The sequence below is a fragment of the Kogia breviceps genome, chromosome 6 (assembly GCF_026419965.1).
Source record: "Kogia breviceps isolate mKogBre1 chromosome 6, mKogBre1 haplotype 1, whole genome shotgun sequence".
Classification (NCBI taxonomy): domain Eukaryota; kingdom Metazoa; phylum Chordata; class Mammalia; order Artiodactyla; family Physeteridae; genus Kogia; species Kogia breviceps.
This window is the reverse complement of record NC_081315.1, coordinates 66,118,885-66,141,907: the sequence shown is the minus strand read 5'-3', so window position 1 is coordinate 66,141,907 and position 23,023 is coordinate 66,118,885. Positions and strand designations below refer to the sequence as shown.

The 23,023-nt window shown below is 38.2% G+C and overlaps 1 protein-coding gene across 3 annotated transcripts in view; it reads right to left on the bottom strand.

Annotated features, from left to right (window-relative positions):
* Positions 1-23,023, bottom strand: part of ARHGAP24 (Rho GTPase activating protein 24) — a 771,354-nt gene that overhangs the window by 197,550 nt on the left and 550,781 nt on the right. Inside the window, exon 1 of one of the 3 annotated variants that reach the window (XM_059066406.2) lies at positions 17,001-17,281. The exons of the other annotated variants lie outside the window; for them this stretch is intronic. The gene's annotated coding sequence lies outside the window, so the exon portion shown is untranslated. Of the gene's footprint in view, positions 1-17,000; positions 17,282-23,023 lie in introns of those variants that run through there. 3 annotated transcript variants of the gene reach the window in all.

Below are 23,023 nucleotides of genomic sequence, written 5' to 3'. Positions count from 1 at the left end.
TGTACTACTTCTTGTTCATAGATGTAGAGGGTAGTGAATAGTGTAGGCTGAAACATTTATGACTTCCAGCTAAGACAAAATTTCATTCTTTAATAATTTATTGGTGTTATATAAGTGGGAGCTAACTTTGCTTCTTGTATATCTGTCAACTCTCTATTTATCTTACTGTCTCTAATTTATGGGGCCAGGAAAAAATATTCCTCCATTTCAACAAGAATTTCTTAAGTACAGAAAAACAGTGAGTTCTTTGTCTACAGTGACATTTTTGAGCCTAATTAAATAATGACAGGGAGTTAAACAAGTACAAATATTAGTTGATGGGTGCAATTTGTTGATGTACTTCAGTGGTGCATGACAATGAGGTCTGACAGACCTTCTGTACTATCATAAATCAGCTTGATGATTTGGATTTCTGAAATGGGAAATATAATAGCTCTTTGAGATCAGATATTTCCTATGAAAATAAAGCCAAACAGGGATGATACTGGGAGGAAAGACATACCAGAAATGTTTTCTGAGTGATTAACACTTTGGAACATTATCCATAAATTGTCATAATACCCTTCAAAATACCATTAAGGTGTGCACTCCATAGTGGGCTGGGCTGGAGCATATAGTTCATCCTTTTATTAGTTCCAGCTCCTTTTAGGGGAAAGCCACAATATCTGTATTTAAAAGAGGTTTGTCTCTATAGAAATAACCAGTGGGCTGTTCCCAGGATAAGCAAAGGCTAGTTCCTTGAAAGTTTTACCCTCATAACTACATCAAACATAGGGACAAAAACAAAAGGAAAATGTATATTATAACTTTTTTCATACATTATTTCTTCTTGATTGCTACAGAGCATAGAAATGCTCTCAAGAGTCTTTGACTCTTGGCCTTTTTCCCTCAAAAGAATATTCAGTCTCTCTGCTTCATTCTTGGCTTCAGTTTTATAGAATTTGGGTAATGGGTAGAGAAAGCTGAGAAGATCAAGGAAAGAAACTGCTTGAAGCAGGAAGAGGGGATTTTAAATGGATAAAAGAAAAAGGAGGGGACATGGGCTGGATTTCAGGAAAAAAATTCTGAGGGTTCAGATGGACTTTGGGGAAAACTGCAAGAAATGAGAGAATTTTAAAAGATAATGCAATGAATCAAGAATTGGAACATACTCAACATACTTAGACTTTACTGGAATTAAAAATTATATTTACAGTTAATAAGAAAGTTTCTTCAAAGCAATCTATGCTATGGTAGACCATATGTTCCTTGGCTTTTTATACAGGTAAATTATGATACTCCATTTCCTTCTAAATCCTTGATTTTGGATGCTTTTTCAGGACAAGCATATTCTGAATTTTCTTAATCCTGATCACCATGTTTTATCTAAAATACAGTTTTAAAAATTATTAAAGCTTTAGATTTTTATTGGGGAATGGCAGTAAATTTTCCCATATTTGTACTTTTTAATATAAAATTGTTTCCAGCTCTTTCAAAGAAAAGTTTGAATTCTTGAAAGAAAAAGTAGAATCTCTATCCCATTCACTTCAATTCTTAATTTTCAAATATCATCATTGTTGACAGTTTTCTTGTATGTTAGTTCTCATTAATACATATATCAATGAACACGAGCCTTTTTTAATATCATTTTTAGTTCCTTAAAATTCAGACCTGACTCCAAAATTGAACAAGCACAATTCTTTCCATCAGGCTGGCTCTAGAGCTCTCTTAAGGGACCTGCAATGCACAATTGTACATTATTGACAACCTGTTTCTTTACTTGGGAAAACCCATTTTCTATCCAAACACTTGAAGAGGGATTTTTGTTTGTTTGGTTTTGGTTTTGGGGTTTTATGTTTCGTTTCATTTTGTTTTTGTTTTGTTTTTGCCTCTATGTCTATATCTTTACTAGTCAGGATAGGTTAAGTGATGCTGCACAAACAACCAGTTCCACAACAAAAATTATTTCTGACTTACACTATTGTCCATTGTGGGTCAGCAGGAGCCTCAGCTCATTGTACTCATTCAAGGACCCTAAAATGTGCTCCCACAATCCCAGAGCAGTAGGAAGGGCACATGGTGATCTGGACAGTGGCACCTAAAACTTCTACCTGGAAGTGAGACACATCACTTCTGCTCATTTTTCATGAGCAGAAACATGGCCAAACAAAGTTACATGGCCATGATTCACTTCAAAAATGGGGAGAAGTATAATTCTGTTCTGTGACCAGAGAACAGAGAGCTGAAAATATGTGGCAAACACAATTTGTGACAGTATTTTAACACCTATAATTTCTTTTCTGGGGTCACCTCTCAAATCCTAACCATTTTTGGAAGAAAGCAATATTTTACATTACTGGCTCCTATCTTTACCCCCAAATATGCCTTTATGATTTACCTGAATATGCTACAACAGCAGCATTTAAAACACTGAAAATTCTGGTAAAGCCATTATCAAAACATTTTAAAGAAGACTGCATAAATTCCCAAAATATGAACACTTAGTTCCAATTCTATCTACTTTCATTTTTTGGTGACAATTTGCTTTATACATTATTTTATGCAATTCCTTCCTTTCTGTGATTCCTTCCCTCCTTGTTGGGTTAGAAAAGGTAATCACAGAACAGAATTTTGACCAGCACTGGACTCTTAGTAGGTGCCATGAACCTGCTATTTGGATGTTACAGACCCTAGTTATAACAAATGTTTACTGATTAGTGGTTAAGTGCCTGGTATATTTATTTTTAGACCAGGTTTTCATTTTTTCCAATCTAGCTCATGAAGAACAAAATCATACGTGAAACAGTCACACTAAACTTGGCCAAAAACAAAGGGCTATGACTATAGTGCCTGGAAGAATGCTTATTCATTACTCCCTAGACTAGCATATTTCTCAGTAGAGACAAGACATATACTGCAGCCATGGAAAATCTGGGGAACTGGAGCTCTTGAAAATACCATTTATGCTACATCAAACTTGAGCCCACTCAGGCAATGTAAATATTTCCCATATGTGATGACTGCTTGTTGCCCAGCTTCCAATTCTGAAAGAGACACTGAAAATAACCCAAATACTCCTTTTTAATTTATACCAAGAGTCTGCCGCTGTCTTTATGCTTGCAGTTGAAAGAACAGTTCTCTAATAAACTAGAAAGAGAGATATCTCACTCTGGGAAGAGTAAAAGATATAATCTTATATTTCAGGTATAAATTGAAACCATTTTCATATCCCAGAGTAGACCTAAATTTCAATAAAAATAAATTGCCCTTTAAATTATAGATAACAATAAAATTAAAGACAGCCAAAATGCAATCTATCTTGAATTTTGAATTATATCCTAAAACTCTCAATGTTTTGGCCCAGGATACTGTTATGGGGACCATATTCATCACCCAAAATCAAGATATATGGTGTGATAAGGAATGATTTGTGCTGCTACATAGGGAGCAACAGGCAGTCTGAGATCTGTAATATAGCTAACGACATGTCAAAATTCCCAAGGTATTTTGGTAACTTAAAGCAGTGCTTTTCAAAATGTGGTCCATGGGCCACCTGCATCATTATCACCTGGGGTTTTTGTTAAAATACATATTTCAGGGCCCTATACCAGAGTAACTGAAGCAGACAATGTGGGCAGAGGACCAGAAATCTGCTTTTTAAGTTCTTCAGGTAACTTTTGCACCTGCTACAAAAATCTAACACTCAGGGAGTTATTAAAAGAAGACAAGAGAAAGGAATATTTAAAATCAGGGCATTGGAAGACAGGCCAGAAACTCAGACAAGGAAACATCCTTACTTAGATCTTAAAGCAAGGGGATATAAGAATCTAGTAGTCTTGGAAGAGGAAGCATCATATGGATGGCACTTTAATAGGACTTCTCAAGGGGATTTTGAAGACTCCTTAACATTGCATTTCAGGAAGGGGGCTATCGTAATCTCCAGCAACAGTTGAAATGGCTGGCACTAATGTCCCCATTCCCTAAGTCCTTCTGGTGGTCTACCCTGAATATCAGAAGTCCGGAATAGGCATAGCCCTGCAGAATATCTGGTTTTCTGGGATTACCAATACCTGTAATTTACTTCTCTCTACTACCATTTGACTCACTGATAGCTCAGCCCTTCCCCGCAGATTTGGGATCTCCTATTGTAACCTGAGTTCTTGCTTTTTTTGGTGTATTAATTCCTATCTACTGTCTAGTACTCAGGTGCTCAATAAGCCTGCATCTTGCTTTCCATTTCACTTTTTTAAACATCTTTATTGGAGTATAATTGCTTTACAATGGTGTATTAGTTTCTGCTTTACAACAAAGTGAATCAGTTATACATATACATACGTTCCCATATCTCTTCCCTCTTGGGTCTCCCTCCCATCCTCCTTATCCCACCCCTCTAGGTGGTCACAAACCACCTAGCTGATCTCCCTGTGCCATGCGGCTGCTTCCCACTAGCTATCCACCCTACATTTGGTAGTGTATATATGTCCATGCCACTCTCTCACTTCGTCACAGCTTACTCTTCCCCTTCCCCATATCCTCAAGTCCATGCTCTAGTAGGTTTGTGTTTTATTCTCGTCCTACCTCTATTCTCTTCATGACACTTTTTTTTCATAGATTCCATATGTATGTGTTAGCATACGTTATTTGTTTTTCTCCTTCTGACTTACTTCACTCTGTATGACAGACTCCAAGTCCATCCACTTCACTAAAGATAACTCAGTTTCATTTCTTTTTATGGTCGAGTAATATTCCATTGTATATATGTGCCACATCTTCTTTATCCATTCATCTGTTGTTGGACACTTAGGTTGCTTCCATGTCCTGGCTATAGTAAATAGAGCTGCAATGAACATTTTGTTACATGACTCTTTTTGAATTATGGTTTTCTCAGGGTATATGCCCAGTACTGGGATTACTGGGTCGTATGGGAGTTTTATTTGTAGTTTTTTAAGGAACCTCCATACTGTTCTCCATAGTGGCTGTATCAATTTACATTCCCACCAACAGTGCAAGATGATTCCCTTTTCTCCACACCCTTTCTAGGATTTATTGCTTGTAGATTTTTTGATGATGGCCATTCTGGCCGATGTGAGATGATATCTCATTGTAGTTTTGATTTGCATTTCTCTAATGATTAATGATGTTGAGCATTCTTTCATGTGTTTGTTGGCAATCTGTATATCTTCTTTGGAGAAATGTCTATTTAGGTCTTCTGCCCATTTATGGATTGGGTTGTTTGTTGTTTTGTTATTGAGCTGCATGAGTTCCTTATAAATTTTGGAGATTAATCCTTTGTCAGTTGCTTCATTTGCAACTATTTTCTCCCATTCTGAGGGTTGTCTTTTGGTCTTGTTAATGGTATTCTTTACTGTGCAAAACCTTTTAAGTTTCATTAGGTCCCATTTGTTTATTTTTGTTTTTATTTCCATTTCTCTAGGAGGCGGGTCAAAAAGGATCTTGCTGTGATTTATGTCATAGAGTGTACTGTCTATGTTTTCCTCTAAGAGTTTGATAGTGCCTGGCCTTCCAATTAGGTCTTTAATCCATTTTGAGTTTATTTTTGTGTATGGTGTTAGGGAGTGTTCTAATTTCATTCTTTTCCATGTAGCTGTCCAGTTTTCCCAGCACCACTTATTGAAGAGGCTGCCTTTTCTCCATTGTATATTCTTGCCTCCTTTATCAAAACTAAGGTGACCATATGTGAATGGGTTTATCTCTGGGCTTTCTATCCTGTTCCATTGATCTATATTTTTGTTTTTGTGCCAGTACTATACTGTCTTGATTACTGTAGTTTTGTAGTATAGTCTGAAGTCAGGGAGCCTGATTCCTCCAGCTCTATTTTTCGTTCTCAAGATTGCTTTGGCTATTTGGGGTCTTTTGTGTTTCCATACAAATTGTGAAATTTTTTGTTCTAGTTCTGTAAAAATTGCTAGTGGTAGTTTGATAGGGATTGCATTGAATCTGTAGATTGCTTTCACTCTTAAGAAGAGTCCTATCCATGAACTCCAGCCAATCTGCTGACTGATTTCCCTGAAAACAAAAGCCTGCTTGACCTGTTTAGTATACCTGTTCTTTGACTGCCTGCTATCTTGCTCTCTCTGATGGACTGGACCTCATTTGCCACATCCTTGTATCCGGGATGCTGACTGCTTCCCCAAATTATACCCCAGTGTTGTTAAACCTGGCAGGTGCCATGTCTGGCCTTGCAGAAAAGATTTTTGTTCAGAGCCTGCATCTGCACTTACATGGAGTGACAATCTCTGGTCCCACCCATGCACACAAGTCTACTTCTGCATATTACCCCCTCTCTGTCTGCACACTAAGCAGTAGGAAACTGGGCCATGCATAGGTGGTTACCAAGTTTTGGCCAAGAAATTCCGTAGATGTCCCAGAGGACCAGTGAAAACCTAAATAGGTTATGAGTTGGAAAATTCTCCCGTCATTACTCCTCAGGACTTAGATTTTCATAGGGGAAGTTCTTGCAAGTGCAAATTCAGTATTTATTCTTTGAGTAAACTGTAAACTCCTCAGAAAGTCATTTTTTTTTCCCTTTCTGTATGGAGCCCTTAGACTTGGAGCAGATATTACTTTTTGAGCAGCTTAGCTGTGCTTTAAGAACTTGGGTAAGGATCACTCATTTACCAGTATGGGCTCAGTTTATAAGGCACTTTTAGACAGGCAACAATTCTGAGCAAATTACCAGAATTTCAGCATTTACTCCATGTCACTTAAGAGAACATCAGTGAAGAATAGAAAGATAACAGATGTTTCTGGTCCTTAGAGATCAGAATTTGGATGAAATGGAAACTAAAATAGGAAGCTCTATTAAGCTGTCTCATGCAGAGATTCTCCTATAAGATTATTCTTTTCATTCCCTAATCCTCTCACTTCTATGCTCAAGATCAACACAGGTCAAATCCTACACTTCGTCTTTCTGGCCTTGATATATCTCCCACTTCAAAGAAAAACAAGAATAGCTTAATAAGATTACAAACCATTATTTCCACACTAGCATTTTCTATAGCAACACAGACAAAAAAGTAATTGGTTTAAGTTTTAAAAAAAATGATCTCTGTAGAAGGAAGTAATGGATGTTGGCTTACAAAGTCAGGTGTATAAAGTGTAACTTCTTATTCTTTTATACTATCAAGTGACTGGAGCTTAGTCTTGGTTAATCCAGGGCCCTCACTTTCTCGGGAGCCATCTGATGTTGCGAACATCTAGGGTTCCATATCTGGGATGGGGGAGAGTGGCAAAGTGGTCTGTGGCTGTCATCCTCTGCACTCACGGACATCTCTGAGATGTTGATTTCCACCTTCCTTGTCTGTTCCTGGACTTCAGTCCACAGGCCCAGGGACTAAGTCTTCTTTGTCCTGGTTCCTGGCTTCTGCAGGTTTGACTCTCACGTTGCTCCTTCTCTTCCCCTCTTGGCTGCATTGAGGGCGTGGGGATAAGCTGGGAGGCTGTTTTGGATATGTCTGCCTAGATACTCATGTCTAATGACCTGGCACCACACAGAGCAGCACTAAAACACGATTTGTTTTATAACCTCCACACACTTCATACAGGAAGTGATTCACAGATTCCTCTGCTCTTACGTTCCCCCAGTCTGATCCAGATTTTCAGGTCTGTCTCCCATGTATCCGGCTCAGGGAATGGGAGAGAGGGTGGCAGAACATGGAGCCCTTACTTGGAACCCACCATCCTCCAAGTATCTAATGTCCCTTTGCTTCCCTCTGATGTTTCCCTTTGGTCCCACTACGATGAGAATCATTATCTGATCTTGGGCATGGGATAAAGGATCTGTTTTATTTTGTTGTTGTTGTTATAATTTAAGCTGGATCCTGAGGATTTAAGGAGTTAGCTTTTTGAAACTCAAAAGCTGTTGCAAAACAATATCCAAAATACTTCTTTCTGAATTATCCCTTTCCTGAGGCAATATTTGTAATAAAAACAAGTGGAATTTGAGCGAATATAAGGGGATAGACCACGAATGAATATCTCAAACTACTTCTTTTTTTTTAAACATCTTTACTGGAGTATAATTGCTTTACAATGGTGTGTTAGTTTCTCCTTTACAACAAAGTGAATCAGTTATACATATACACACGTTCCCATATCTCTTCCCTCTTGTGTCTCCCTCCCTCCCACCCTCCCTATCCCACCCCTCTAGGTGGTCACAAACCACCAAGTTGATCTTCCTGTGCCATGCGGCTTCAAACTACTTCTTGAATGTCAGCACTGAGTCTAAGCCTCCATCATATAAAGGGATTGCCGAAACTCTCACAAATGGTGAAGAAGCTAAAATAAACACATTTTAATAAAACTAACCCTAACCCTAACCTGAATGGCAAAATGAGTGAAGGTGGCAAAAAAAACAAAAAACAAAAAACTCATCTGCTTTATCATGAAATCTGAGTAAATATGAAATAAAATACATAGAGAGCAAAAACCTGGAAATATTTTACCCAGAGCAAAAAAAGAAGCAAGCTCTTGTTCTCTTGCCTGTGTCTTTTTACTTTCCAGTTGACTAACCAGATGTCTAGTGAGACAGGTTGGCCCATCCTTTAACATATCATTATATGGGAAAACCTTGCACATGATTTATGTACCTTTGTAACAAGAAGACTAGAGTAATACCGGGCCCCTAAATTTGGCATCTGCCTGTCCGGCACTGTGCTGTACACTGGTCAAAAAACCTGTAAGACAAAGCCCCTGGCTTCCAGGAGCTCGGAATATAGTGGAGCTAGGGAAGTAGACCAGTAAGTAAGAACTTAAAGTGCAAAGCGATGGAAGCCACAGCAGAGTGCTGTGGGATTAAAGGGTATGGATGGAATCAGGGCGAGCATCTCAGAAGAGGTAGTGATTTCTAGAAAGACAAGACTGAGGAACTATGGTCTAGGCTGAAAGGCCACCTATGTGTGGCAAATAACAAAAAGGGGAGGCTGCAGAGATGCTGACTCCAGGTGTTCATATGAGAATATGGCAGAGATGGGAACAAACCTGACAGAAGCGAGGGAAACATTCACTCTTATCAAGTTAGTTATCCCGAGCCATTTCTCCTAACCTCTGTGTGTGTTCATAAGCAATACGGGTTTTCATATAATAAAACTGCCATAACATAATGTTCATACTTTTTTTGAAATGTACAAGTATATCTCTGACACAGAGCTTTACTGCAGAAAGCACTGTGGAGCACTGAGAGTTGCACTTTGGGGATAATTCATAAATATTTCATTATTCTAGTTGGTATGTATGTCCCTAATTCCCATTTCAGGAGTTAAAGAAGTTTAAAGTCAAGTGTTTGGAAGGCTTTCTCTACCAAAAAGCAGTTCCTGTGAATGGATCTCTAATATGCATACTAGAGTGAACGATTCCTGCTGACACAGAAAGATAGAGAGGGAGGAGAGGAGGGAAGACTCAGGCTTATTCTATGTAATGTTGAGACTGTTCAATGCAATTCATATTCCAAGAAGTTGCCAGCATAACTGTAAGGTAGATGTTACTTTTTTTTTTTTTTTGGCGGTATGCGGGCCTCTCACTGTTGTGGCCTCTCCCTTTGCGGAGCGCAGGCTCAGCGGCCATGGCTCACAGGCCCAGCCGCTCCGCATCATGTGGGATCTTCCCGGACCGGGGCACGAACCCGTGTCCCCTGCATCAGCAGGCGGACTCTCAACCACTGCGCCACCAGGGAAGCTCTAGATGTTCTTATACAGGAAACATGTTCTAGATTTGCTTTATGATCGTGGATAAGTCACATAGCCTACTTTGGACTGTTTTGGTCATTTGGCATATGGGGAGGGGGCTCAATGACAAGATCTTTAAGATCCCATCCAACTTCCCTATTATATGATTTAGGCAACTTCTATTTATAGGTAATTAATGAGCTGATTAAGGACATGAAATAAGCCACAGAACCCTTTGATGCTAAGAGAGAGTCTAAGTCCTCTGACAGAAATAACTTAGCAGTCTCTGGGGGAAAGCACTAAAGGAGACACTAGCATAGCTTTTAAAAAACCCATATTGGATACGAGGGCAAATGGTCAGTTTATCTATCCAAAGTGACAGGCATGTATCAATTTGGAAAAACTAAATTAACCCATTGCTTGAGGTTAAAACTATAGTGAAATAATATTCACAGCATACATCTGAAAACCCTTAATCATTACTTTGGAGTATTTCTGCTTAAATTTGACCACGTCACTGCATGCGTTCTTAACTTCAAAGAAAGAGAAGCAGTATGCAAATGAGGCAGGGAGCCTATTATCAAAAAACCTAGGATAGACTTCTGGCTACTCCACTTGTTTGCTTTGTGACTATAAGGTTAAGTCGTAAAGAATAAATTTTAAAAACCACATAGAAATATAAAAGAAAAGTATTTATTTGCATCATGTAGCTTGTAGTTATTAAAAAGGAAAAAAAACCACTTTCGTTTAACTTTTCTTTCTCTCCTTTCTTAAAGGAAAATAATGGGGGCTTCCCTGGTGGCGCAGTGGTTGAGAGCCTGCCTCCCGATGCAGGGGACACGGGTTCGCGTCCCGGTCCGGGAAGATCCCACATGCCGCGGAGCGGCTGAGCCCGTGAGCCATGGCCGCTGAGCCTGCGCGTCCGGAGCCTGTGCTCCGCAACCGGAGAGGCCACAACAGTAAGAGGTCCGCGTACCGCAAAATAATAATAATAATAATGCGACAGGAGATGCCTTTGTCTCAAAATGAAATGCAACACCCACTTACCTTTGTTTTACCATCACTTGCAGTTGGGCTAAGATCATTGGTATTATCTGGGTTTAACTTTAGTGTGGGTTTCTTCAAAAAACCAAATTGAATTCATGAAGAATAAACCAGTTTCTTTAAGGTTAATTGGATTTCACTTTTTAAGAATGTTTAGTGTAAATATAATAAAATTTGCTCTTTTGAGTATTGAAGGAAGGAAGGAACGTGCAGGAAGTGTACAGACAGAGCACTAGCTAGAACATATGCACATTAGCCATTTTTGGAACCCTTATTTTATGTGAGAAAACGAAAGCTTAGAAATATTAAGTAGCTTGCATAGGATGATACCTGTAAATTGTGCCAGGGCTGGGCCTCAAGTCCTGAAATTCAACTCCATAGCCCTTGCTCTTAGCCTTTTACTAAGAACTCACTGAAAAACTGAGGGAGAATATATATATATATATCTCTTTTCAATTGCCAGCAGTGTGGAAGATGGACTGGAGTGGTAAAGGATTCAGGAGATAATTAAATTCTGAGCAAGATGGTGGCCATGAGAACAAAGAGAAAAAATGATGGGAATACATATTTTTAAATTCTATAATCACCATCACCTGACTGTACAGGAAGTGAGGAAGGAGATAAAGATGAAGGGCTGGTTTGAGCTGGGGTAAGATAAGGAGTTTGAAGCACTGGAATACCTGAGACAGCATTGTATAGGAGGCTCTGACTAGCAGGGCAACTACATAAGGTGGTACAGTCAAGATGGGGCTGAGGTACAGCCCAGCTCCCTGCCAAGTCAAAGCATTGTGCATCCAGAGGAAGGGGACCTTTATTATAACTTGTATAAAGTATGGATTAGAAGAGGTCTTGCTGACCAGGTCTCTAGATTGGGCTTTAAGTTGAAGCCATGAGACTGGATGCAATCTTCTGAGGAAGAAAGTATAATGGGGGGAAATAAAACAAACATACAAGGAGGTGGGAAGAAGACAGGAGCCCTCTGAAGAGAGTGAAGAAAAACGAGATGGAAGTACAGGCCAGTACAAGATCCCTAACATCTCACGACAGAAATATTTCCGGAAGAGGAAGACAGTAAATAGTATAAATGGTAGAAAAAGCAGAGGTGGGTACAAGGATAAGAAGCTGTTGGATTTAACCATTAATTAACCATCATTAGCAACCTCTGAGAGATATTTTCAGCATTGTGATAGACATAAATGCCAAACTGCAAAGAGTTATAGAGTCAGAGGGAGGCGAGGAAGCAGAGGCAGAAAATGCAAATTTTTCTTGGCACCAAGAAGAGAAAGCTTGGTTGAGAAAGTTGAGTGTGTATTTGTTTAGTGTAGCAGAAGCTTGAACATTGGTTGTGCCCTGAGGAAAAGCAAAGGTGCAGGTAAAAGGATATAATTTATGAAGCAAGGCCTGGTTTCATCTTCATAATTATTTTGTTTAAAAGTTCCATAAACACCAGTGGCCCAGGAAATTCTTTAGCAAATACTCATTAATGAAATGACAGCTATTTAAAAATGTTGCCATAGCTATTATATGTTTATCACCCCTTGTGTAATAAAGACTTCTGGCATGGAATTTCGAGTTCTTTCTTTAGTATGAGAACTCTTCTGTTCCCTGAGGATTTTCAGAGAATAGGGTACATGGTTGACCTCTTACTCAGACAGAAGGAAATTATGCTTTCACCTCTTGCCCCTGAATAAATTTATCGCCCAGTCATTACTTCTTCTGGATGAATATAGAAGTTAGACTGAAAGCTGGAAGCCTGGATTCTAGATGAGTAATATTTCCGGACTTAGTTCTCCTACTCTGTAAAATGAGAGATTTGAATTTGCTAATTTCTAAGTCATTACAGTTCTAAAATAATCAAATGAACAAAAAATCATATGTAAATGAATGCTTATCCTTATTTTGTTTATCAAAGAACACATTGAAACAACATGGGTTCCCAAAGATGGTGGCACATATTCTATTATGTACAGTAGAGTCATAGAATAGAATATTATATACTTGTCAATTATCTATTTTCCAAAGTGTTCTGAAAGATAGAAAAAGATAGAAAAATTTGCCAATAAAATGTTACATGAAATAGGTGGAATTCAAATGTGCAGTGTTAAGCTAATTTTGTAAAAATAAGATGAAACAAAATGTTGGTACCATATTATGCACACAAATACAGAAAGAAGTCTCACAATAGGATTTAATCTTCTAGAGAGTGGAATTGGTGACAATAATTTATTTCGTCACTCTCTTTATAATCATTATAATTGTTTACTCCCTTGTGAGTTGGGAAAGGCAGCTTACATTTGAGGTTTACGGGAAGGTTGTTTTCATTTCCATTGTATTCAACTCTACTTATAATGTTTTCATGAGTGGAGAAGGAGGACCTATAAGTGCCGTCTTCCCTGCTGGACTAGCACCATGTTGCAGAGAAGGACCACAGAAGACACGCTTGATATTAAACATATTCAAAAGCAAGCAGGTTGGAGATAGAAGCTACAGAAACATGAAAATTGCTCCTTAGAATTACTATTATTCTTTGTTAGTTTGGAAAGATGTCAGTGTTTGCCTAGATCTTTCTAACTTATATAATCTTTAAAGTTTTTTTTTTTAATTTTAAGATCACCAAAATAATATTTGGCTTGTAAAATTGTCTTAGACTCAGCCACATTTATTTATTCTTCAAATTTCCTGCAGTCTCCCCACAAAATATATATATATATAATATTTTTTTTTTTTTTTTTTTTTTTTTTTTTTTTTTTTTTGCGTTATGCGGGCCTCTCACTGTTGTGGCCTCTCCCGTTGCGGAGCACAGGCTCCGGACGCGCAGGCCCAGCGGCCATGGCTCACGGGCTTAGTTGCTCCGCGGCATGTGGGATCTTCCCGGACCAGGGCACGAACCCGTGTTTCCTGCATCGGCAGGCGGATTCTCAACCACTGCGCCACCAGGGAAGCCCTATATATATAATATTAATACAATCAAATGCTAGCAACATCTGCTTGTAACAAATGTATTATAAATCCCACAGTACCTTCAGCAAAATAAACTAAACAAAAAAGAGGTAAAGGAAAATGGCTGACACCTCCATGTCCTCCAACTCTGTTTTTAAAATTATTATTGACAATAGGCACCTGATGCTTTTTCTTCATAGAAATGTACAGTTCCAAATTACTGTGTGCTGACAGCAATTTCATAATTTGTTAAATGGCATTATCTAATGAAGTTTTCATGTTTTAGATGACCCAGCAGTAAACTAAATAACAAATACTCCAATAATAAAATATGAAGTAAAACATATGGTTTTAGTATCATCTTATTTGTTAATACCGTTTTAAGTTATATTCATTCAACAAACACTTATTGCATGACTAAGATGTACCAAAAGAACCTTAGTCTTTGACCACATCACCTTTTAAATTGTCTGAAAGTATCAATTTGGTACATTAAACAAAGGCCAATATATAACGATGTAGTTGTCAGTTTGAGCATCTCTTCTTTCCTGAGAGGTTGTAATTGAAAATAAACTAAATGCAGATTTTTATGAGAACAAATCAATTATCTCTCTGTTCAACAATTTAGGAAATATCAACAGCTTCTCTCCCCAGTTCACTACCTACCCCATTAAGCTTGACAGCCCCTTGGAACACATACATCTTGCTCACTGAATTCTAGTTCATGAGGGGCTAGCTTCTGAGACTTCTGGAGAATCCTCACGAGGTTATGTTAAAAAGGATCCTTACAAGGCATTATCAGTGAACACTGTCATGTGTTAATTTATTTTAGCTTTTTCTTCCTTTACTAGTTTGAAAAAGCATTTTCTAAATAGAAGTCTTCCCAAGTGTGTATTCCTAATGGCATTGAGTTTTCAGGGATTTTAAGTTTAGATGTTGTGGTAATATAGTTCTCATGTAAAATATGCATTATATATAAAATTTCCTAATTAGGTATGAATGTGAAAATTAAATTCTGATTAACCTGAAATAGTCAAGTAAGGGAAACCTTTATCACATTAACATAAAATAACAATAGTATACTTTCAAATTTAAAGAGTTATGTTTCAATTAGAATACCATTTTATTTTATTTTATTTTATTTTATTTGCGTTACGCGGGCCTCTCACTGTCGTCTTGGCCTCTCCCGTTGCGAAGCACAGGCTCCGGACGCGCAGGCTCAGCCGCCATGGCTCACGGGCCCAGCCGCTCCGCGGGCTTCCCTGGTGGTGCAGTGGTTGAGAGTCCGCCTGCCGATGCAGGGGACAACACGTTCGTGTGCTGGTCCGGGAAGATCCCACATGCCGCGGAGCGGCTGGGTCTGTGAGCCATGGCCGCTGAGCTTGCGGGTCCGGAGCCTGTGCTCGGCAAAGCATACCGCAAAAAAAAAAACAAGCAAAAAACCAAGATATCATTGAGACAATTAGCCTTGCATTCCTCTTTTTTCCCTAAAGTATCATCACCACACAGAAGAATTGCGTAGACTAGATGATGATGATATTTTTTTCCTTTTCTCTCTTTCCTACAAAGCAATATTATGCTATTTCCCAGCCATACATGCATGTGAATAGCATATATGTGAATGGGATTAAAATAGAATACATAGTATTTGATTAATATTAATTAATATTATAGGCCCCTTGGGAATTGGCTAGTCACTGATTCCTTGACACATGTCTCCAGTAACTGTATAAAAAGCAGAACAAACAGCACTTTCTGTATTTGATGCAGGAATGAGGTAGTTATCCCGGAGCCACTTCCATGACAACACAACTAAGTACTTGGACATAAACCAAAAGTCTCCTAAGCACCTAAAATAGATGTCACTGTGTCTATGCACTTTGGTTCTACACTTTCCTCATAAAAGATTCTCTTGGGGTCTTCAGATAAAGTTATTGTCTCTCATTCCTTCCATAATTTTTTATAAACTTGTTTGTTTTCTGGTTTCCTTGTGCACGGCACAAATGAAATAATAATTACAAAGGGATGGTTGAGGCTGAAGAGAGTTGTTAGAGAATGCAAACTGTCCACATCAGTAGGTAAAGAAATCCCATTTCCATATGGATGGTGGACACACACACACACACAAAGTGTCCTATAAGAATAATACAACAATTTTTAAAAGCATAGTAATTATGTGAACATTTGACATAAGAATAGCCTTACACACCACAGATTAGAGCCCCCAAGTATTATTATATTATAGAATAATTCTATTATGTGTATTCATGATGAGAATACTGAGCAATTCAGAAGACATTAAATTGAATTTAGTCCCCTCCAGAGAGATAGCAAAATATATAGTGGATTTCAGAAAGATGACCCTTCAAAAATGGCTAAATTCTTTCTAAAACCTTTGGAGTTTTCAGTGGTAGACTTGTAAGGTTTCTTTCTGGAAAGTCCACAGATAGAGAACTTCTTAGTTGCCTTTACTACCTGTTTATTGACCAGCAGCAAATACTCTATATTAGTTAACCAGGCCTCTGGGGAAAGAGTGACATCTCAGATGACAGAGGTACAGAGGGTCTGTTCTGTCCACTCCACTGCCACGTGGGCTATTCCTCTTCTTCTGCTCTGAAAGCCCCTCCATAGCTCAGTGATTTAAAATCTTATGGCAAACATCACTCTTAGAAATGTTGTCCCTTTAAGGTGGATGAGCTTAACAAGATAAACTTCATTTAAAAAAAGCAGGCTTACCAGAATTTTTAAAGATAAATGGGGGTAAAGGGAAGGAAAGGTTAAAATTAACAAGTATAGAAGCAAACTAAAGATAAAACCCCAATTCAAAAACTTGTGTTTTCCAGGTCAGACCCACCAAGCTGTGATGAGGTCAGGGAGCCTGGACTGAGCCAAAGTGCCTGGAGCTGCACTGTGCTGGTCCTCTTATCTGATTGGCTATATAGGTTTTATACTTGAAGCTGATGATGCAATAACCAATCTCTGACCCCCCTCCCCCCAGGTCAAGAGCATTCTGTACATTCTGTAATATTAAAGCATATCCCTCTTTATTCGACATGAACAATAAAACACAAGAACCACCCATGACAAGAGGAAACAAAGGACAAAGTTAAACTGAGCTTCAAAATAAAATAACAACAACAATTATTAGGTTCCTGAAAACAAAACAAAATCTTAGCAGCTTCAACCACCAACAGCTACAAAACAATACTAAAGAGCTAAAGAGCTAGATATTTTAGAGTGCGTTTTCTCTCAGAATAGAGGCAAAGTGGGAGAAAAAGGTCAAATGACCACAGAATACTTGTGCCCAGAAACAAATGAACCCTGAAGGAGATTTCAGTGAGTAAAAAACAGTACCTTATAAGTAACTGGTCTTGTCTACTCACAGCTGTTTCCAGTGCCGACTCTTGTTTAACTGTCTACTGACTTCAGTTTAAAGTTAATTCTGTTGGCAAAAAAGTACAGAGCTTGTCTGGAAAATGCTGTTTGGACATAAACCATTCCTTTCAAAGCGGTGGTAGCTGTATTTAAGTTTTCTTGTAGAGTGGGATATAAACCCTTCCTGTAGCTAATTTTATTCCTCCTCCTTCCCCTCAGACTTAGTCAGTATCCTCCTATCCCATATATTGAAGAAAGAGACAGAGAGGGAAGGGAAAAAAAAAAAAAAAAAAACTGCCAGGAAATATACCTTAAATAATGTAGTATTTGAGCATTTAGAAAAAAGACAAAAAAATTTTTTTTTTTAAAAAGAAGGAGAATTAAAAATGAGAACTGTAGAAAGCACAACATGATCTTAAATATAATTTAACCCAATGCCCTCATTTTATAAATAATGAAACTGATGCCCAGAGAAAACATGATTTGTGCAAGGTCACTTACATAGCTTATTTGTGCCAGCTAAGAATAGTTACCAGGTTTCACAATTCCCAATTCAATGCTTTTTCTACTACGCTAGTGTACCTGAGGGGAAATGGCTTACCTTTTTCCTTTGTATCCTTGTATAATACCCAAATGAGTTGGCAGGAGTAACACAATTACAATGTGAGAACAATCTGTTCTCAGAAAAAAAAATTCCCTCCACTTTAAAATCCTTAAGAGTGAAAGTCTCTCTATAATGCCTAATTTCTTTTACACTTAGGAAATAATCTTTCCACTGATGATTTTCCAGAATATTTTTATGACTCGAGAGTTGCCATTTTTCAGGGGATGTGAACATCCCTTAGTGCTTACAGAGAACTACTTCTGAAAGGGACGGACCTGTGACAGGTGTTCAGTATTTCTACCCAGTGTCAGTGGTATTGTTACATGGCTCTCGAACCAGAAACACATTACTATTACCAAAAATCTCCACTTCCAATTTGTCAGAAAAATTTTTACCACACATACAAGTTTATTCTTGACTATTATTTATTATATGTGACCAAATAATTATAAAAGTATACTTTTAAAAATGAAAATTGGATTAGATTTTTTGAAACATGTTTTCCAAAATGTTGAGTAATTAATGCATACCTATCATTTTTACAACCCTGATGAATAAGCAGTTGATATTCAGAACACGTAAATGCTGAGAGAGAAATCTTGTAAAACCACACTGCTTCTTGACACAATGGCACGATCCTGTTCTCCTTTTATTCAGAATTGTCTGATTGTGCTCTATGCAAAGGGAAATCCCACAGACATTAACATCTAATCTACATTTATACGTAACACTAATATGTCAAATATGACAAGAGTTTGACACGCTGATATGTATTTCTTGGGCTTACTAAAAGTTTTCCATATTTTCCTTTTATTTCTTTTTTGATTTGAACATTTTGCCTGTTGTCTGTTAGAAGAGGCAGAAAGGAAGTGTGAGTAAAACTTGGAAAGAGAAGTAGGCTGTGAGGAGACACACAGATTTAGATGGATCCAGGGCTGTTGAGCGGACTCAGGAAAAAAGATGTAGAGAGAAGTCACGTACCAGCAGGTTGTTTACAATAGAAGTCGGCTGAGCCACAGACAATAGATTATAGGTATTGACTTCAGGAACCAAAGTCTCTCAAAATAGGTTAAGCAAAGAAAGAACCAGCAATTTTGGTGACCAGTGCAAGCAACAGGAAATTGGCCCTCAAACTTACTTTGTAATTCATAACATGGTTCCTTTCTATGAATTGGGAGGGAAGCAAGTGCTGTCAATATGTGAAATTCAGCACAATCTAAAATAGCATAGTGATATACAACCATTTAAAAACTTTTTGTCCCTTTATATTTAGGACCCTTGGACATACTCCAGGTTGCCCTACTCTGGGCATGCTCTGAATTTCAGAATACTAAGGTAGTCTAGAGAGGAAGAGTTACTGTGTTATGAAGAGGAATCTGTGGAGTTGAATTCCACTGATGGGAGAAGTACTTACAGCAGAGGTGAACTCCAGGGCAGACTGTATGAACACAGACAAGGCAGCCGGAATTCTCTAACTCTTGATCTCCTCCTCTTTTTCAGGTTTACAGTAACATAAGAAGAAGGCTTGTACTAAAGAATCCCAGAGAGCAGTTTTGTGATAGCAGTGAAGGGAAGTGAATGCATGAACATCTATTAGATTAGTCTATGCTTGGGAGAAGTTTTCATACATGGAAGTTTTTAACAGTCCCAGGGGACTGATGCGCATAAAAAATCTCAAGCATCAACTATCTTAAACCAATTCCAGCACATGCTTCCTTGGTTGCCCATTTCCTCTCACGATCCAGTTTCCTAGCAGCAGCCAGAGTAATTATTCCCCTCTTCCTCTCCTCTGCTGGTTTCCATCATTCCCTGCTACATATCATCCAATGGTTTTCTATCATTACTCTCCTTCATCCCTTCCAATGGTTTCCCATTATCCCCTGGTTCATAGTGTCCAATAGTTTCCCATCATTCCCTGTTTCATCCCTATAAATTTCCCACTGCTTTGTATAAATCCAAATGCCTAACCATAGCCTCCTAGGCTCTTCATCATTTCGCCCCTGCTTATCTTTCCTGCTGCTTTCCTAACCTGCTGTTCCTTCTGTCTAGAATGTTCCTCCCTCATATCTTCACAGAACTATCCCCCTTCTCAGCACCCAAAGCTCATCTCAAATGCTTCCTGCCCAGAAAAAGAATTTCCTGACCACTCTGGCTCACCATCCTCCCCACCACATACACTTACTCTCTCTACCTCATTTCCCTGTTTTGGTTTTTCTTCATAGCACTTACCACTATCCAAAACTGTCTTTGGTTCTTTTTTACGTATTCATTCATTTCATTAGTTAGTTTAAATGTGTTTACTCTATGTCCTCTAGAATAAGTTTTCTATCATCAGAAATGTAGGCTAAGTTATAAATAAGATCAGAAACATAAGATTTAGGCTTTTTAAGCCTCATTATTCTCAGTGTTCAGAACAGTATCAACTATAAAATAGGTCTTTGATAAATATTTCTTGAATATATTATTTATATTCCTGCCTGGGTTACTACTCTTCAGTCCACAATCATCTAACCCAAGTCCATAAGCATGAGGGCAAAGACTAAACCACCTTTACAACTGACAGAACCCTGCAAATCTCCTTGTGGCTCAGCAGCTAGGCATCCCGGAAATAAAAAAAAAGAGCCCCTGTTGGGCTCCAGGCACATATTTGTATCTACACAAGGGGCCTCTAAACCCTTGAATTTTCTTAACACAAAGGCCAGAATATCTCCTTGACTTGCCAGAATATCCTTCATGGATATATGCACGTAATTAGGTATGGGGATTTTTTTGCTGGAAGGTCCTAAGAGCTTCCAGATATCTCCTTTGTTTCCTGAACTCTACAGTAATTGCACTTATTCAAATAGCAGATATCCTAATTCTATCCTTTTCAGGCGGTTTCAAGAAACTGCTCTCAGCTGCCAACTCTTCAGGAGCAGAAGCTAAATCCTTGCATTTACAACATATGTTTTTTAAATGAAAAGGGGGAAGACTAAATAATTTTAGAGAGGTGAGCTCACAGATAATTTCATCTCCCATCTCAGTTCTCCTCCACACTGATTCAGAGCTCTGCAGTGAGCTGTAAATTAGATTTCCTCTCCTGTCTCATGTCCTACTGCTTCCTAATTACCTGTTTTAGTGAGTCAGCCTTTCTGGGTCCTTGGACTCAGATGTATCGTGGGTGATGTGGCTGGCTCAACACACTCTGGGTCCAGTCACATCAGAAAGGTGTTTTGTGATGGCAGGCAAAGAGAGGGCGATCCTTTGTTTGCAAGAGAATGATTCTTCCCAGGCACCACAGCATCTGTCCCCTTAGGACACCCTGGTAGAGGAAATTACTTGCTTGACCACTGTTACCACTCAGTGGCAAATAACATCATTTTAAATTGTTTTGGGAAAAAAGTGCCCTTTTCTTATGGTACTGACTAAATATTAATCTAAATACATAGGTGCCATTTATTTAGTCAATAAATCAAAGCTGCAAATAGTTTTTGATTGCCTCTATAGACAGGGCCTTGTGATCAGTCATGAGAGCTGTATAATTATTCCTTGCTATATCATGGGATAATAATATTTCTTTATCCAGAATACAAAATTCCCTAGGAATAGAAGGTGTAAGTTTCTTCTTTCATCCCCTCCTTTCTTCCTCTCTTCCCTTTTTCCTTCCGTCAATTTATTGAAGCCCACATTTATTGAGTTCATATAATGTGCAGTGTTCGAGTATAAAGAAAAATACGAAATCCAGCATGGGGAGAGACTTACCTTTTGGAGGTGGGAGAAGTCTACACACTTGGGGAAATCAGCATACAATTATAGGAGAGCACATTAGAGTAGCATGGAATAGAGAAGGGAAGTGACCAAAGAAGGCTTCCTTGAGGAGATGAAACCAAAGCACATTTTGAATGCAGAAGGAAAGGAAAAGGACTAACATTCCAGGCAGGAGACAGGACATACTTGGGCCACTTCAAGTAGTTCTACAGAGCTGGAATGTAGAATGAACGACACACTAATAGATAAAATATGCAGGAAGAAATATAGGCAAAAGCCAGAGTCAGGAACTGGCATTTTATCCTGAAGGCAATGGGTAGCTGCTGAAGGATTTTAAACATGGGATATTTTGTTTTTAGAATGTTAAGTGGAGAAAGAATTTAGGAAGAAGTGATCTAAAGCAGTACTTAAGAGGATCTTTCTTTATCCAGTTAAGACATCGTGATGGTCTGGAATTAGGCAGTAGGGACAGAAAGACAGAGATGGCCTCAAAAGATATTTAAATTGTTCCATAGGTGGGAAGATGTAGGAAAGGCAAACTTACTTCCAAAATTTCCATAAGATCATTACAGAAAAATGTATACAGTATTAGAATTGCATGAAAATGTAGTAAATCCTCGTTACATAAAAGACATTTTTCATAAGTTCTCTCCATTTACAGAATAGGAAGCTGAGGCACGCAGCTTGAAAGAGTGATAGCAGAATTTGAACTCGTGTCCATGTGGCCACAAAGCCCATATTCTTTACACTAAATTTTCTGCCCCTTTTAGGAGATCATATATTTTTAAACTTGGGTGATGAAGCTTGAAGAGATTGGAATATAATTTGGCAGGATCTTAAAAGATTCCTTAGGCAGAACTGTTTAGGTTTTTCTAGGTATAAGTGTGTTCAGATTTGAGACCCAACACACAAACAATTGTATTTGCATTGTTTCTACAGAACTATATGTTTTTCTCCCTGCAAAGCACAAACCCTTCATCAAATTCCTCTTGATAATCTAATCATTTTATACCTAAAAGATCTATTCATGCTCTATACAAGGATAGTCAGTTGAAACCAAAATGAAAGTGGACTTGGCAGATATCCTAGTTTAATCAAGTCAAATATTGAGTTTTGAGTAGAATGGAGTTTGAAAGACAAATCAGTTTCAATGAATCTAGGAAGGGAAGAGGTAAAACTCTTAAGACATTGAGAACAGAAAGGGGCAGACAGCTCAAACGGGGAAAAAAAATGCTGAGATTTGCATTAAAGTTGGAGTAGGAAAATTCCTTCTCTAGCATATTTTACATCCACTGTAGGTAGGATAACCATATATTTCACTATCCAAAACTTGACTCTTTGAGAATAAAAGGAGGCACTCATTAATTACAATGGGATAGCAGATAAAAACCAGGACTCTTATAGACAAACCTGGATATACACCACCCTACCTAGAGGTTGGCATTAAACCTGCCTTTCAGATGATGATAGTATCAAAACTGAGGTCAGAGGTTTTAGAGTAACTGGCTCCTAAAGCGAGGCAAGATTTTTAAAAAGTGAAGGATTTTTACACAACTTGGACAAGGAGCACAATATCTATAAAACAGCCAGATCAACTGAACCATTTGGGATATATTAATCATTTCAGTTCCATAGTTTATTTTATTAAAAA